At 41.7% G+C, this 16,830-nt stretch overlaps 1 non-coding gene and 2 pseudogenes across 1 annotated transcript; 1 reads left to right on the plus strand and 2 right to left on the minus strand.

Annotated features, from left to right (window-relative positions):
• Positions 1–3,404: 3,404 nt before the first annotated feature.
• On the minus strand, positions 3,405–5,209 carry LOC116086397 (annotated as a pseudogene).
• A 5,047-nt stretch (positions 5,210–10,256) lies between these two features.
• On the plus strand, positions 10,257–14,142 carry LOC116086398 (annotated as a pseudogene).
• Positions 14,143–14,194: 52 nt separating this feature from the next.
• LOC116086664 lies at positions 14,195–14,300 on the minus strand. The gene has a single exon (XR_004117042.1). It is a non-coding gene; the product is annotated as a U6 spliceosomal RNA (small nuclear RNA).
• Between the last annotated feature and the right edge of the window lie 2,530 nt (positions 14,301–16,830).

Consider the following 16,830-nt stretch of genomic DNA (forward strand, 5'->3'; position numbering starts at 1 on the left):
TTCTTCCTATGGGGTTGCAAACCTCTTCAGCTCCTTCACTCCTTTCTCTAACTCCTCCATTGGGGTCCCCGTGCTCAGTCCAATGGTTGGCTAGGAGCATCTGCCTCTGTATTTGTCAGACTCTGGCAGAGTCTCTCAGGAGACAGCTATATTAGGCTCCTGTCAGCAAGTACTTGCTGGCATCCACTCTAGTGTCTGGGGTTGGTGACTGTATATGGGATGGATTCCCAGGTGGGGCAGTCTCTGGATGGCCTTTCCTTCAGTCTCTGTTCCATACTTTGCCTCTGTAACTCCTCCCACGGCTATTTTGTTCCCCCTTCTAAGAAGGACCAAAGTATTCACACTTTGATCTTTCTTCTTCTTGAGCTTCTTGTGGTCTGTGAATTGTATCTTGGCTATTCTGTGGTTCTGGGCTAAAATCCACTTATCAGTGAGTGCATACGATGTGTGTTCTTTTGTGATTGGGTTACCTCACTCAGGATGATATTTTCTAGTTCCATCCATTTGCCTAAGAATGTCATGAAGTCATTGTTTTTAATGGCTGAGTAGTACTACATTATGTAAATATACCAAGTTTTCAGTATCCATTTCTATGTTGAAGGACATCTGGGTTGTTTCCACCTTCTGGCTATTACAAATAAGGCTGCTATGACATAGTGGAACATGTATCCTTATTACATGTTGGAACATCTTCTGGGTATATGTCCAGGTGTGGAATAGCTAGGACCCCAGGTAATACTATGTCCAAATTTCTGAGGAACCATCAGACTGATTTCCAGAGTGGATGTACCAGCTTGCAATCCAACCATTAATGGAGGAGTGTTCCTCTCTCTCAAAATCCTCACCAGCATCTGCTGTCACCTGAGTTTTTGATTTTAGCCATTGTGACTAGTGTGAGGTGGAATCTCAGGGTTGTTTGGATTTGCATTTCTCTGATGACTAAGGCTGTTAAACATTTCTTTAGGTGCTTCTCTGCCATTTGAGTGTCCTCAGTTGAAAATTTTCTGTTTAGCTCTGTTCTCTGTTTTTAAATAAGGTTATTTGGTTCTTTAGAGTCTTCTTGAGTTCTTTGTATATATTGGATGTTAGCCTTCTATCAGATGTAGGGTTGGTAAAGATCTTTTCCCAATCTTTTGGTTGCCATTTTGTCCTATTGACAGTGTCCTTTGCCTTACAGACGCTTTGCAATTTTATGAAGTCCCATTTGTCAATTTTTGATCTTAGAGCATTGGTGTTCTGTTCAGGAAATTTTCCCCTGTGCCTATGTGTTCGAGGCTTTTTCTTCTTTTAGATTCAGTATATCTGGTTTTATGTGGAGGTCTTTGATCCACTAGGACTTGCGCTTTGTACAGGGAGATAAGAATGGATCGATTTGATTCTATATGTTGACCACCAATTGAACTAGTACCATTTGTTAAAAATGCTGTCGTCTTTCCACTGGATGGTTTTAGCTCCTTTGTAAAGATCAAGTGACCCTAGATGCCACGCCCACTCATCTACTCCAGTAAGGTCTGCAGTGTCAGGCTTGAAGGCCTGATCACGGACCAGAGGCATACGTCTTCAAAGGGAGTTTTCCTCCTGGATAGTCAGTCAGTCGCTGGCATCTCCTAACTCAGACGGGTTCCAGATTAGTCTTCTAATAGTCAACATGCCTTCTTATTCAGGCATAAAGGTGCCCCAAGAAGTGATTCCTAAATAGTTAAAACTAAGATTAAACATTGTTCCCTGGCCAGTACAGTGTTCCAATATATCCTAATTTATTACCAAGCTGTTGTTAGCTTGGAATTTCCCACAAGGAAGCTGCCTTATCAGACAGGGTGTCCTCAGAGTTAGGAATATAGGTCAGGCACTATTGCTAACTCTAAACATAGAATTCTCAGAGCAGTCCCACAGAAGACAGAATTGTTTTACATACCAGAGAGTAATTGAAGGGCTTCCCTCACTTATGGGCATTCTCAGGAACTGCTAGATTGGGACTTCCTGGTGCTTGCCTCCAACAGACCCAGAGGATTAGCTTGGGACTGCCAAGATAGCCCCAGAGGGAAGGGAACCACTGCTCTTCTGCTTCACACCAGGATGCCTGATCTTACTGACCTTGATGTGACCATCACTTGGCCTATGTGACTTTTATCATTTGCCCTGTTTTCTGTATACTATATAAGCTTGAATTTTACCTTGTGCAAATATACATTCAGATTCGAGATTTGGGCATTCGAGCTTCGAGCCTCATGCAGTCCATAGCCCCCAGGGCCCAGAATGCTTGGGCCCCGGGGGTGGGGTTGGGAGGGGGTTGCAGCCCCTGTCCAGAAGAGGTGGCTGCTTTAGACCCAGTGTGTGTCAGGTGGCCTCAGATGTACCTTGACCGCTGAGCTGCCAGAGTTTTCATTTCTCTTTTGTAATGACTGTAAAAGTCTGATTCCATTTTTAAGAATTACACTCAGACTCAGCACTTCCTTGTGTCGACTCTGTTTGTCACCCGCTGAATTCTTTGCCTACCTGACCAGAACTCTACTCATCCCGCGGAACAAGAGGTCCCCGCAGCAACCCAGTCTGTGGCACCTAGGTGTGTGGGTTCATTTCTGGGTGTTCAGTTCTATTCCATTGATCTACCTGCCTGCCACTACCAATACCATTGCAGGAAGTACTAAAAATGTTATGACATATTATTGCCAGCATGGTGCCATCGGGCTAGCAAGCCATGTACGGGCAGGCAAATGCCAGACTGTTGTCATCCAGTGGAGATTCTCTGACTCAGAGCTCCAAAATCTCACCACTGGCGGGTTGTTACCATGCCAGCCCCATAATTCAAAACTCCCACAGCCTTTTGTGGTGCACTGCTGGCAAACCTGTGCTTTGCACTGAGCTGCCATGTGAAGGAAAACACCACACAAACTCAGTTCAGAATCAAGGGTAACTCAATCACTGGGCACAACAACTAGAATCCTAATCTTGTAAGCCATATTAAATCTAAATCCTCCAGTGGAGAATCCTGGTGGATTTGCCATCTAAACCGGGAGATACTAGCAGCTACATCTTGTCCTCTCACTGGCTGGAGAGATTTTGGAGCTCTGAGACAGAGAGTCTCTAAGAGATGAGAACAGGCCAACCTTTGCCCACCAGTGCCTGGCCTGCCAGCCCGCAGACACCATGTTGGCAGTAGTATGGGTTCATTTTTTAATATTCCCTGCAACAGGTGGTGAACCAATGTGTTGGGCAAGAATCCACTGGAAATTTAAGATTACTAACCTGAGAGTTAAGAGTTTTATTTTCTAAGTGAGAGAAAGGTGGCACTGGGATAAGTCATATGGACTCAATCATGGAAACCTTGAAACAACGAAAGAGGGCTGTGAGGTCCCCTGCTGTGGAAAGAGACAAGGACAGGATCGACTGGGAGGAGCTCACTTTTACTTGATTTCCAGCAAGGTGCAATCAGCCTTGTAATACACATAGGGGTAGTATTCTTGCTGACTCAGGTTTAGGCCAGGAATATCCATAGGAGCATCAATGATGGCAGCTGCACTGCTGTCTAGATGCTTGTACAACTCATGCAGCACTTCTCTTAGTTTCTTCACTGACTTCTTATTAGGCTGAAGGACCATTGCTTGGAAGTTCACTGGCAAGCCAAACCTTAAAACAGACTTCACAAAAACCCGTAATGCTTTTATAGGAATCCAGGCAATAAATGCCTCACTGAAATTCACTTTTAGCCACCGCACAAGTGGTCCAAACTGCTTCTAGTCAGTAGACAGCCCGTTCATTTCTTCTTTACCTGCTTTAATCTCCTCCTCATTATACTGGAAGTAAGGAACTGTTGCCTTTCCATGCCTCAGCTCTGCCAGGGACTCTGACAGCCTGCGCCTAGAGGCGGCCATGTGCAGGGCTAAACAATGGTCCCCTACAGACTGATGGTTCGCCTTTGAAAGAGGAGTTGCCTGGAAGTCATGCTGAATAGCGAACACGCCTATGTGCCTGGGATCTTTGAGTTACTAGTGGCGTCTAATGTCTGCTACAGTGTTTACGTAATGCAAATATCTTGTACCTGGAGATTCGGTTTCAGTTTTTACCTCTGCCTATAAATGCTCTAAATATTTCTAAGTAAATTGAAGCCTTGATACGAACGCTACTTGGCCTCCATTCCTTTGTTTCTCGACTCCTCTTATTTTCCAGGTCTTTTTAAATCTCCATCTGAGAGAACCCAGGTCCGTGGAGCTGCGGGACGGCTCCACTCAATGAACTATGAACTTGTTTTCTCTGGCTTTTTGTCTGAAATCATCAACTGCTTTTCTAAATAAGGTGACGTTACAAAGATAACTAACTGTTTTGATCCTCTGAAAGAACATTGCTCTCAACCTTGGCACTACCATTTCTGGGAGCGTTTTATACTGCTTAATCCAGTCCTTGTGGTTCAACTTGGGAACTACTACCAGTAATGTGACAAGATACTTTGAATCAAGAACAAAGTCATCTTTCTTCACGATTTCCACCAGACTCCAAGTTAGCAAACTTTCTGCGTTTATTCGCTCCAAATTCTGAAGATTCCCTTTCAGGTTATTGTATGCAGATGCTTGAGACTTTAGGTCAATATCAATCTGAGTCACTCCCTTGGCAATTATTTTAGAAATATTTTTCAGAGACTGCTTGGATTGGATATTTGGCCATATCCCACTGGAACCTTGTTATGTAAGTAACCAAGTCAACTACATTGGCCAGCAAATTCTTCTGAACTTTATCTTTACTGTCTTCCAGCACATCAGCCATGTACTGAGCCACTTTCTTGGCCACAACTACTACTAATACACTCAGTTTAGCCAGTTCATCCGACAAGCCAACCAAGACATCCAATGTGCTAACTTTTAAGTCAGGAATGTTGAACTTGGAAGAGACCGCAAGGTTATTGTTCTTAGTGGTTGCTGCATGCAGCTTCTCCCATGTTTGCTGACAGGTTTTCTGAACTATGAACTATGAACTTGTTTTCTCTGGCTTTGTGTCTGAAATCATCAACTGCTTTTCTAAATAAGGTGACGTTACAAAGATAACTAACTGTTTTGATCCTCTGAAAGAACATTGCTCTCAACCTTGGTACTACCATTTCTGGGAGCGTTTTATACTGCTTAATCCAGTCCTTGTGGTTCAACTTGGGAACTACTACCAGTAGTAGTTCCCAAGGAACTACTGCCCTGGGAGCAGATATGAGCCAGAACTCGATCATGTTTGTTACCTCTTTGGTAAGCAAGGGAGAAGCCAGGAAGTTATTTCAGGAGGCGGCAGCAGCAGGCGCAGAAGGAGGCAGGAAGCCTGGCAGATATTAACCTCTCAATGTTCCATCCCTCCAGGACCTAAGCTCCAGACTCCATGCTTCCTCCACCCCTGAGCCCAGAGCAAGTCATATGCCAGCCAGAGCAGTCAGCTAACCATGGTGCATGCCTCTGATTTTGGATATTGTCTCTGTGCCCTCTGGTTAGTCTGGCTAAGGGTTGTTGATTTTCTCAAAGACCTAGCTTCTGGTGTTGTTGATTCTTTGTATAGTTCTTTTTGTTTCTACTTGGCTGATTTCAGCCCTGAGTCTGATTACTTCCTGCCATCTATTCCTCTTGTGTGTGTTCACTTCTTTTGTTTTAGAGCTTTCAGGTTAAGCTGCTAGTGTATACTCTCTTCAGTTTATTTTTGGAGGCACTCAGAGCTGAGCTTTCCTCTTAGCACTGCTTTCATTGAATCCCATAAGTTTGGTATGTTGTGCCTTCCTTTTCATTCAATTATAAAAAGTCTTTGATTTCTTTCTTTATTTCTTCCTTGACTAAGTTATCATTGAGTAGGTCGTTGTTCAGCTACCATGTGTATGTGGGCTTTCCAATGATTTTGTTGCTGTTGAATACCAGCCTTAGTCCATGGTGATCTGATAGGATGCATGGGATTAGTTCAATCTTCTTGTATCTGTTGAGGCCTGTTTTGTGACTAATTATTTGGTCAGTTTTGGAGAAGGTGTCATGAGATGCTAAGAAGAAGGTTAGGATGAAATGTTCTATAAACATCTGTTAAATCCATTTGATCCATAACTTCTGTTAGTTTCAACTGTGTCTCTGTTTAGTTTCTGTTTCCATGATCTATCTGTTGTTGAGAGTGGGGTGTTAAAGTCTCCCAGTATTATTGTGTGAGGTACAATGTGTACTTTGAACTCTAGTAAAGTTTCTTTTATGAATGTGGGTGCCCTTGCATTTGGAGCATAGATGTTTAGAATTGAGGGTACTTTTTGGAAAAATTTTCCTTTGATGAGTATGAAGTGTCCTTCCTTATCTTTTTTGATGACTTTTGGTTGAAAGTCGATCTTATTTGATAGAAAAATGGCTACTCCCACTTGTTTCTTGGGACCATTTGCTTGGAGAATTGTTTTCCAGCCCTTTACTCTGAGATAGTGTCTGTCTTTGACACTGTGATGTGTTTCCTGTATGCAGCAAAATGCTGGGTACTGTTTATGTATCCAGTCTGTTAGTCTATGTCTTTTTATTGGGGAATCAAGTCCTTTGATGTTAAGAGATATTAAGGAAAAGTGATTGTTACTTCCTGTTATTTTTGTTGTTAGAGGTGAATTATGTTTGTGTGGCTATCTTCTTTTGGGTTTGTTGAAAGAAAATTACTTTCTTGCTTTTTCTTGGGTGTAGTTTCCCTCTTTGTATTGGAGTTTTCCATCTATTATCTTTGTAGGGCTGGTTTTGTGGAAAGATATTGTGCAAATTTGGTTTTGTCATGGACTATCTTGGTTTCTCCATCTATGGTAATTGAGAGTTTTGCTGGGTATGGTAGCCTGGGCTGGCATTTGTATTTTCTTACGGTCTGTATAGCATCTGCCCAGGATCTTCTAGCTTTCATAGTCTCTGGTGAGAAGTCTGGTGTTTTTCTGATAGGTCTGCCTTTATATGTTACTTGACTTTTCCCCTTACAGCTCTTAATACTCTTTCTTTGTTTTGTGCATTTGGTGTTTTGACTATTATGTGACAAGAAAATTTTATTTCTGGTCCAATCTATTTGGAGTTCTGTAGGTTTCTTGTATGTTCATGGGCATCTCTTTCTTTAGGTTAGGAAAGTTTTCTTCTATAATTTTGTTGAAGATATTTACTGGCCCTTTAAGTTGGGATTCTTCACTTTCTTCTATACCTATTATCCTTAGGTTTGATCTTCTCATTGAGTCCTGGATATCCTAGATGTTTTGGGTTAGGAGCTTTTTGCATTTTGCGTTTCCTTTGACTGTTGTATCAATATTTTCTATGGTACCTTCTTCATCTGAGATTCTCTCTTCTATTTCTTGTATTCTGTGGGTGATGGTTGAATTTATGCCTCCTGATCTCTTTCCTACATTTTCTATCTCCAGGGTTGTCTCCCTTTGTGGTTTCTTTATTGTTTCTATTTTCATTTTTAGATCCTGGATGGTTTTGTTCAATTCCTTCACCTGTTTTGTTGTGTTTTCCTGTAGCACTTTAAGGGATTTTTGTGTTTCCTTTTTAAGAGCTCCTACCTGTTTACCTGTGTTATTCTGTATTTCTTTAAGGGAGTTATTTATGTTCTTCTTAAAGCCCTTTATTATCATGATGAAATGTGATTTTAAAACAGAGGCTTTCATTTCCAGTGTGTTGGGGTTTCCAGGGCTCACTGTGGTGGGACAACTGGGTTCTGATGATGCCAAGTAGCCTTGGTTTCTGTTGCTTATGTTCTTGCCCTTGACTCTAATTATTTGTTTATCTGTGGTGTTATGTGGTTTTGCTGTCTGTGACTGTGGCTTGTCCCTCCTGCAAGACACATAAAGGCTGTTCCTTGGTTCCTGTGTCCTGATGGCTCTGGGTAGGTCCCTCTTGGGCCAGGAATTTGAGCACAAGTGGTGATCTTGCCTGTGCTCACAGGTTTCTCAGCACTCCTGGGAGACCAGTTCTCTCCTGGCAGTATTTGGGTATGGAGAACTGTAGCACAGGATCAACTCCCAGTGCAGAGGGAAACCAGAAGGATGTCCTGAGTGCTTCAGACTGAACCCTCAGAGCAGAAGTCGGGGTCTTACCTGTGCTCTCAGGCATGTCAACACTCCTGGGAGCCCAGCTCACTCTTGGCAGCTCCTCAGCAAAGAAAGTTACAAAAACAAGTCATTTAAAGTTTGCAGATGTTAGCACTGGGCACAGAGGCACATGCATATAATCCTAGAATTTGAGAGACAGATTCATGAGTTCAAGATCTGTTACTGCCCAGCAGTAACATTAAAGAGACAGGGTTATTCTGGGAAATGGAGTTTCAAGGAAAAGCAACAGTAAGAGAGAGTTAGGGAGGATTCAGGGTGGCCAAAGGTATACCTGTCCACGTGGATGGTTTAACAAAATTAGACGGGAGTCGTGAACGCTCAGCCATCTTCAATTTAATGCCTGTTTGTTACCAACCAACAGTTAGAATAGGTGAGGTAAATCCCTCCCACAAGTTCGTCAGCATGCCAGCCCAATCAGCGACTTCTCTTTGTCTCTGCGGAGGTGGGACTTCTGATGTAACTGGAACCAGGTTGGAGGCATTGCAAATAGCAGGAGGTTGGCAGAGAGGTGTAGTTATGAGAGGCAGGCCTCAAACCAGAAGGGTTACAAAGATCAAGATGGACTACATGAGGAGTTCAAGGAAAGACTGCATGTGCTATATAAAGGCAAAATTCTATCTCCAATTAAATCAATTATCAGAACCCTGGTTGACCATCATGTTGTTTAATCCTGTCAACTTAATATGATTTAGTTAGAAAGACTGTAGATAAAAAACCTCTGAACCTCACTAAGAACCTTCAACAGTGGCCTCTTAAGCCAAGTTCCCTTGATTTCTTTTTAGAATGCCTAATTTCTTTTCTGTAAGGCAAACTCATAGAAATCTACAAAACTGGCTGTGTCAGTTGACGCACAGGACTAAAAGAAGAAGCCCAAGATTCTGATGTTATGCAAAGATTACTAGACACTGGGTTCTATAATCTAAAGAAAGATGATTTAGCAGGTTCTCCGCCATCCACTGATGTTGTTTAAAGACAGAGTCTCAGTTTACTGGGAAGAAGGATTTTGGCTGTATATAGATATATGTATTTCACATTTATCTTGATTTCTAGATTGTTTAAAATACAGAAGAACACAATAAAATAACAGACATCCATGTCTCTGTAACTCAGAACTGAACATGTCTACCCCTTTTCTCTGGGGTGGAATCACCCAGGTGGGCAAGGATGGGTGAGCATCAAGCCTCTGTCTCTTTGCTGTGCCCTATTCACTATTATGCCTAACACTTCCCTCTTGACACCAGCAATTCTTCTAAAGAGTAGTCATATCTTTTAAATGGTTGGGATATTACCTGATAAGTTACCTACTGACTGTAAACTCACCACTTGGGAAGCAGAAGCAATAAGATCAGGTATTCAAAGCCATTCCTGTAATCCCAGTACTCTGCAGGTGGAGGCAGAGGAGTCAGGATTCAAGGTTCATTGTGAGTTCCCAGACAGCCTAGGGTATGTATGGAGCTCTAGGACAGTCTGGGCTATACACATGCTCTTCTAAAAAAAGATAAGCACCAGGCATGGCAGCCCATGTCTTTAATCCCAGCACTTAGGATGCAGAGCAAGGCAGATCTCTGTGATTTCGAGACAAGCCTGATCTACAGAGTTTGTACCAGTACAGCCAGGGGCTTTTAAACACAGAAACTGTGACTCAAAAAATGCAACAAAAGAAAATAACAAGATAACCTCATGAGAATCAACAGCAGCAGAAGAAATCAAGATGTTTGTAATGTTATTTTTCATGTTTGGGGATAAGCATTTCTGAAAGTACAAGTAAAAATCCACTGTAGACAGTTTTATTATCTTTATAAAGTTGGGTGGATCCTAAGCAATCAGCCTTGACATTATTAAGTATTCTGTTTGAAGAACTCTTTGAGGTTTACCATATTTAGAAACTCAGGTTATGTAGGCTCATCCTCTTATGACACAACAGGGAACATTCTTGGTACAGAGAGTGCAGGGAGGAACCATGTCCACCACACCTGAGTCCTGGGCACACCCATTTCTTCACTTCCCCCAACTCATTTCCCCCCAACTCCACTCAGCATTTCCTCTCAGGGATGCAGTAAGACTTGCCTGAGGCCACACTCATTTCCCCATTCCCTTAGATACTGTGGAGATAGTACATTAGAGAAGGAGTTTACAGATACCTTTAAAACCCTGAGTCTTAGTGCTTGCAGGATCATTTTTTTTCTCAGCACCCTGCCCAGCAATGAATCCAGACACCTTAAATGTAAAGGGAGGCTTGTCGGAGGCCAGACCTGCCACCCCAGAAATCCAGGAGATTGCTGACAAGGGGAGTGGATGCACTTCAGGAAAAAGCTTGATCCCAAATCAAACCTTCATAATTTGATTCATATTTTGTTTGACACTTGGGTAAGATTGTGGGATATCACAGAAACAAGAAATATGTGGGTTTTGTTCAAACTTTGGTGCAGCTGAAAGTGGAACGTTAAGCCAGAGTGATTTTAACATCCTAGGATAAAATTGGCCAAACCACACTCTTTTACTTCAGCCTCAGTTTCCCCAGTGCCTAAAAGTAAATCCATCATTTTTTTGTTTGCTTTTTTTTTTTTTTTTCGAGACAGGGTTTCTCTGTGTAGCTCTGGCTGTCCTAGAACTCACTTTGTAGACCAGGCTGGCCTTGAACTCAGAAATCCACCTGCCTCTGCCTCCCAAGTGCTGGGATTAAAGGCATGTGCTATCACTGCCTGGCAGTATGAGGATTTCACACATACATAAAACATGCATTGAGCACATAAATTTTAAGTTAGGAAGCTACTGGAAGGGCTTAACTTGCTAATGACACCTCTGTCTATCACATCTTTAATGATAAAATTTATATAGAAATGTTTTCTTCAAGCTTCAGAGATGCAGAAGGAGAAATACATATTAATGAAGTCACCTCACCCCTCGAAGGAGCTTTGCTGTTTTAAAAGCCTTGATTTCTGTCCCACCTCTCAGTTCATCTTCAAAGCATCCAGGCAGGCAAGCATGCATTCCATCCTATGTTTAGATGGTGAAACCAAGACTCAAAATGCTTCAGAGTCACCCAGATTGGAAACTAACCTGTCCTGTCCCAGCACCCTGGGGAGCTTTGTAGGTGTCAGAGGGAGAGAATGCAGGAAACTTGCCCTCTCTGTGGAAGCCAGGCCCTCAAGCTTGAATCATCATGGGCGATGCATAGCCAACAACCAGTTCATAGAGGCATTTCTTTTTTTTTTTTTAAAGATTTATTTTTTATTATACATAAGTACACTGTAGCTGACTTCAGACACACCAGAAGAGGGCGTTAGATCTCATCACGAGTGGTTGTGAGCCACCATGTGGTTGCTGGGATTTGAACTCAGGACCTTCAGAAGAGCAGTCAGTGCTCTTAACTGCTGAGACATCTTTCTAGCCCATAGAAGCATTTCTTGAGTCTTTCCTAGGATTTAAGCATCGGGCTACAACCTGTAGATGTTACAGAGAAAGTTGAAAGAAACAGCCTCTTTTACATGGAAATTAAAAGTGTAGAGGAAATCAAGATATCTAGGGAATATTATAAAATAAAACTTAATTAAGCACTGTTTCATGATCACAGGTTTAAGACCCAAAAGTACATTAGGCACTGCTGCCAACCCTATTACTGTCAGCTGTACAGGTATAGGGGGGTGGCTCAGCTCCCAGATGTCATTCATCTGTCTTGTCTTGCAGGAGAAAGCCTGAGGGGACAACTCTCACTAAGTGTTGAGAGGCAGAGAAGCAGGCAGTAAACTGAACTGTATTTTTAGGAAGCATTTTCTCAGTCATGGCAATCATCCCCCTTCAAGAACACCATGGTGCAGATATACAGAAAGCCCTTATTAAGTCAGGAAATTCAGTCTATTTCTCCAAGATTATGGTCTGTTGGGTCCCCATACAGTGTCAGACCAGAGGAGATTATTGTATCCCTAGAATCATCTAAAGAGTCCCAGAAAAAAAAAAAAACTCCACTACATGTTGTTTGTATGTGTCAAATACTTTGTATTTACTGATCAAATATAGACATACCTATTGGAGCACTTCATTGCAAATCATGGCTATATTATTTTTTGCTCTGTTTTTAGTGTGTGTGTGTGTGTGTGTGTGTGTGTATGCACGTGTGTGTCTGTGTATGTGTTTTGATTTTTGAGGCAGGATTTAATAGGAAACCACAACTAGCCTGGAACTTTCTATATATTCCAAGCTGAATAACATTCTTGAATGGTATTCTCCTTCCTCAGTCTTCCAAGTTCTGAGATCAGAGGCTAGAGGCTTGAGCAGCCAGCCAAGGCTCATCAGCATCTCTGAGGACTCTCAGCAGGATGAGGTTCCCAGATTTGTGACTCAGGTAAACTGAGTCAACACAGCCCTAACATCATCTCCTACTTTCTCCTCACAAGATCAGAGCACAGCTTGAGAGAAAACAAATGAGAAATATGAAAAATTCGAAGCTGTCAAGTATAAAGTTCAAGTCGTCCAAGGACTAAATTACTTCATTAAGGTTAGATGTTGACCTCCCTCAAGTACCGATGCAATTGTTTCCTGATGCCCCAACTATAGCTTGATTTCTTACACTGTTCTTTAATTAAGACACTTGCAAGTGGAAGACACCCAAATCCTTTGGATGACAGGATAGTCACCTTGTTTTACCTTGTGAATACAGAAAGCTTTCTTCAGACCTATGTTAGGAAGTCAGTGTCATCACACACACACACACACACACACACACACACACACACACACACACACACACGTGCGTGCGCTCGAGCGAGCGAGTGAGCAAGAGAGAGAGAGAGAGAGAGAGAGAGAGAGAGAGAGAGAGAGAGAGAGAGAGAGGCACATGTTAGTGCATCATGTGCACACACTTTTTGTGTGATGCTCATCAGAGTGACATATGCAATGGTCAATGTTGGTTATTAGCATTTGAAGATTAATGTAGGAAGGGATATCAGAACACAATATCTACTCTAGAACACAAAACATTTATTGTTCAGATAAAGGAAAAACCAGCAGTTCTTATCTGGATGGTCTCGGTCCCAGGTTCATTCCCCCAAACTATGGGAGTGTTACCCTGATGGAGCCTAAGCTTCTTCCTTTTTACTTTACAAAGGAGGCAGCCTGGTGGGCACCCACAAAGCAGGTTACAACACAGCAGAGATATGGGGGCCATACAGTCCATATTTTCTACAGCCAATCTGAGTTTCTTTTCCTTTATCAAACTATATGCCAATTTTTCCCCTAACTTAGAACTCAGAAAACAATCACCAAAAACAAAGACTGCTCTCTGCCCCTTTCCAAGCATCATGAAAATAAAATGTAACTCTGGAATGTAATCTGTGCCAAGATTTTAATGAAAAGTACAGTAAATTAAATCCAGATGGAGAAATGGGTTAGTGGGTAGGAGCACTGGCTGTTCTTGCAGAGGACCTAGGTTTGGGTCACAGCACCCACATGGCAGCTCACAACTATCTGAGTCTGTTTTAAGGGGATTTAACAGTCTCTTCTGATGTCTTCAGGCATTTCATGCACATTATGTGCTTAAATACAAACAGGCAAAACATTTATATGAATAAATTGATAGAATCTTTTTCTAAAAAGTATAAAAAAAATACATCTAGGAAATGTTTTCTGCCATACTCTTAGCTGCTCTTTCTCCTAACATAAGCTTGGATGGAAGTTTAGTTCATGGGTGCTGCCTTGGCCAGAAGTGTTGTTTCATTAGAGCTTGGCACATCGTCTTGATAAGAAAGAAGATCTGTCATATCATGGAGTTCCATGAGAATAATCTTCCTTCCTTCCTCCTTCTTTCCTTCCTTCCTTCCTTCCTTCCTTCCTTCCTTCCTTCCTTCCTTCCTTCCTTTCCTTTTTCTTCTTTTATGTCTTTCAGATGGATGTAGGGTGTGGTTGTTACCTCCACATAAACGTCCTCAGAGGTATTTCCAGTGAAAATGATTTGGAACTCATTGGTTATCAGACTAACAAAACAAAGAATGATGAGCTCACCTACTTCTAAACAGCAAATTCCAATGTGACCTGACCCCCCTCATTGTAAAGAGATGCGACCATCAATAAAGAAGTATTCTTGAAATCACTGTTTGCCTTCATCATTACTCATGTTGATGCTTACTTCCTAGAAAATTATTTTTAAATATGGAATGTTTTATGAATTTGTGTGTCCTCCTTTGGCAAGGGCCATGGTAATCTCTGTATCATTCTAATTTTTAAATATACGTGGTGCCAAACAGAGCACAGTGTTCATGGTTGAGAATAGAAACTCCACAATGAATGATACCACCTGAAAACCATATAATAATTACAGCTTGGTTGTAATTAGATAATGAATCTTTTTTTTTGTTGTTTTTGTTTTTGTTTTTTCGAGACAGGGTTTCTCTGTATAGCCCTGGCTGTCCTGGAACTCACTGTAGACCAGGCTGGTCTTGAACTCAGAAATCCGCCTGTCTCTGCCTTAGATAACGGTTCTTATCACCCTTTCCTCACTGCACGTGTATTGGTGGCTTTCAGGGAAGCACACTCCTTGATCCTTTCACTTGCCTAGAACCCAGCTTGTCATCTCTGATTCCATATTTGAAAAATAAATTTGTATTTTACAAGTCTTATTTTGAAACAATCATAACTTATAAAGATGCTGCCCTCTCCTCCTTCCCCAGGCTTTCCCTGTACTTGAGAGTCAGTTGCAGTGACTTCCCATCACGAACAAATACTTCTGTTGCTCATTAGTGCTCAAAGCAGTGTGTATTTCCCTCAAAGCACAGTCAAAAACCAACAATTAAGGCCAGGAAATGAAAACTGATGGCATGGTGATATCTTGTCCCCAAGTAACATTCAAGCTTCTCAAGTTGTTGCAATAATGTCCTTTATTATTGAGGTTCAGTCCAAAGTAAATTATTCCATTTAATTTGGTCTACTTTTAAAATTCTTATTTCATTTATTTGTGTGTCTGTGTGTGTGTGTGCCACAGCCCAGTTGTGGTCAGAAGATAACTTGAGGAAATTGGTGTTGTTTCTACCACATGGGTACAACACTTAAATTGTGGTAATTAGGCTTGGTGACAAATGCCCTTACACACTGACCCATCTCAATGGCCCTTTAAATACTTTTATTGAACAACTCATATTCTTCCATAAATACCATGCAGCTCAGGTATTTCAAGTGTTCTGTTCAGGGACTTTTAGTCTATTCATAAGTGTGTGCAAATATCACCATGTCATTTCACAATATTGTCCTTTCTACATACAAGGAAGAGCTGTCAGACCTCTAACTTCCTCCCTCTCTTCTCACCTCTCATTGCTAAGCAGTCACTACTTCCTTCTGTCTGCATTTGCCTGTTCTAGACTCTACATATGTATGTATCTGTGGATGTACACATATGGAATAATTTCTTTGATCAGTTGTAATTGTTATTTTTCTATGAATAATTTTATTTTTTTAAGATTTATTTATTTATTTTATGTGTATGAGTACATTGTAGCTGTACAGACGGCCATGAGCCATCATGTGGCTGCTGAGAATTGAACTCAGGATGGCCCCCCTCACTCTGGCCCCGTTCACTTCGGCCTGCTCGCTCTGGCATAATACACTGTAGCTGTCTTCAGACGCCCCAGAAGAGGGCATCAGATCTCATTACGGGTGGTTGTGAGCCACCATGTGGTTTCTGGGATCTGAACTCAGGACCTTCGGAAGAGCAGTCAGTGCTCTTACCCGCTGAGCCATCTCACCAACCCTCTATGAACAATTTTAAATATTCATTAATATAACATCATTTATACCTTTTTATACTTAGTAGGACACTTTTGTAACATATTCTATGCATACGTATGTAATTAATGTATTTGGATAATATGTTTGGCTTGCTGTTTGTATGCTTGTTTGCCATGTGTAGCCCAGAGTAGTCTTCATTCTAACTCACGATCTTCCTATCTCAGCCCCCTGAGCACAAGCTTTCAGACTGAGAAGGCTAGACTGATTCCATCACAAGCTTCACATTGACAGTCAGGAGACTATGCCTAAGAACTGGATAAGTTCAGGCAAGCCCTGGCTAGACAGTTACAAATATAAAATAATAATAATAATAATAATAATAATAATAATAATAATAATAATAATAATAATGATGATAAAATCCATGCTTCCACCAGCTAGTCTGAGACTGCCTTACCATCGGAAGCTGCCCTGGCACTGCCCTGAGAAAAAGACAATAGGTCAACAACAGTTTCAAGACTTTCTCAATGATATGTATGCAATAATAGTTTCCAGACTTCCCCAACAAAGGCTGGGGAAGCAAACCAGAAGTAAACCATCATTAACATCCCAGGTCCATCAGCCTGAAGACAAGTATTAAGATTTCTAGGATATGCCAGGTTCTGTAGGCTTTGGGTGCCAGGGTTCACTAAGATAGCCAAACCATTATTTGAGGTCACCAGGGGCCAAGAAGACAAAATTAAATGGACCCATGAGATAGGCATTGCTTTTAAGACTCTAAGAAGAGCTTTATTAGAGGCACTGGCCTTTGCCCTCCTGGGCATTCTCCAAACTTTCCAGCTATATATAGACAAGAGAAAGGAGATAACAAAGGGGGTGCTCACCCAAAATGTGGGACTGTTGAAAACCTGTGATTTTTTTTTTTTTAATCTAAGAAGATGGACCCTGTGTCCCCAGGATGATTAGCCTGCTTCTGGATCATAGCTGCCATCACCCTCCTAGTCAAGGATGCTGACAAAATAACCATGGGACTAGAACTTGTTATCATCAACCCCCATGCC

This window comes from Mastomys coucha, unplaced genomic scaffold (genome assembly GCF_008632895.1).
Source record: "Mastomys coucha isolate ucsf_1 unplaced genomic scaffold, UCSF_Mcou_1 pScaffold12, whole genome shotgun sequence".
Classification (NCBI taxonomy): domain Eukaryota; kingdom Metazoa; phylum Chordata; class Mammalia; order Rodentia; family Muridae; genus Mastomys; species Mastomys coucha.